Source organism: Etheostoma spectabile, chromosome 17 (genome assembly GCF_008692095.1).
Source record: "Etheostoma spectabile isolate EspeVRDwgs_2016 chromosome 17, UIUC_Espe_1.0, whole genome shotgun sequence".
Lineage (NCBI taxonomy): Eukaryota > Metazoa > Chordata > Actinopteri > Perciformes > Percidae > Etheostoma > Etheostoma spectabile.
In genome coordinates this window covers 1,302,718-1,303,602 of record NC_045749.1, presented here as the reverse complement: position 1 = coordinate 1,303,602, position 885 = coordinate 1,302,718, and the positions used below count along the sequence as shown (strand labels likewise).

Here is an 885-nt window from a genome sequence, read left to right as displayed (position 1 = left end):
TACAATAAGTAGATGACAGAACAGGCCATCATTTGCTAACGGTACATATGAATCTTTTATGCTCTGCCGCCAGAGCTGGAGCTGAGCTGTGGTTAGCCTAAGTTATCATAGAGAAACAGTAAACCTGGTTTTATATGAAGTTTTTTAAAAGCATGCCAACAGTATTTCTCACTGTCCTCTAGTGGTATTTATTTGTGCGGATGGTTTTGATTTTAGTTGTCCAGGTTTTGAGATATCTGTCACTCCACCCCAATATAATGGAGGTAGATGGAATACAGTTTGTGATGCTCACAGCAATGAGACATTTAAGATCATTTTAGCAACATCTATCCCCAAAAACAGGGTCCTCGTTAATCTGGATAATCTACAAGGCTCACCAGAACAGTTTATATCGGATCTACTTTCTACCAAAGAAATAGTCCCAAAGAAACTGCCCCCAGTGTGTTCAGTGGATTATCTTTTCTACCCAGGTCACTATTCACATAGACAGTAAAAGAAATGGACCAACAGATCCCGTTGCTCTGGACGGAGACCAGTGAAGGCTACTGGAAGCGCTTTTCTGGTGATGGCTGAGACATAGAGTCTTTAATTACTTCAGATGTAAAGTTATTTGCTGCCAAAGTGATGTCAATGAAATGGCGTAGGAGGTGCCCCCGTTGACTATTTTGCTAAAAAATCTCAGAGTCAAATACCTCAAGAATCCAAAACTATCTTCAAAGATACCACTAGAGAGAAGCAAATTAGTTTTCCTTTGTAATTCAGGTGAACCAAAGTCTACTTAGATCAATATACCAATTTCCCAGTTGATAGACATTTCTGTAATAATTAATCCACTAAATTTGAACCCAGTCAATAGAAGAAACTAAGATAATTTACTCAAATACT

The 885-nt window shown here is 38.4% G+C and overlaps 1 pseudogene; it reads right to left on the bottom strand.

Annotated features, from left to right (window-relative positions):
• The window catches only part of LOC116705454 (serine/threonine-protein kinase pim-2-like), a 3,755-nt pseudogene that overhangs the window by 2,270 nt on the left and 600 nt on the right, over positions 1 to 885 (bottom strand).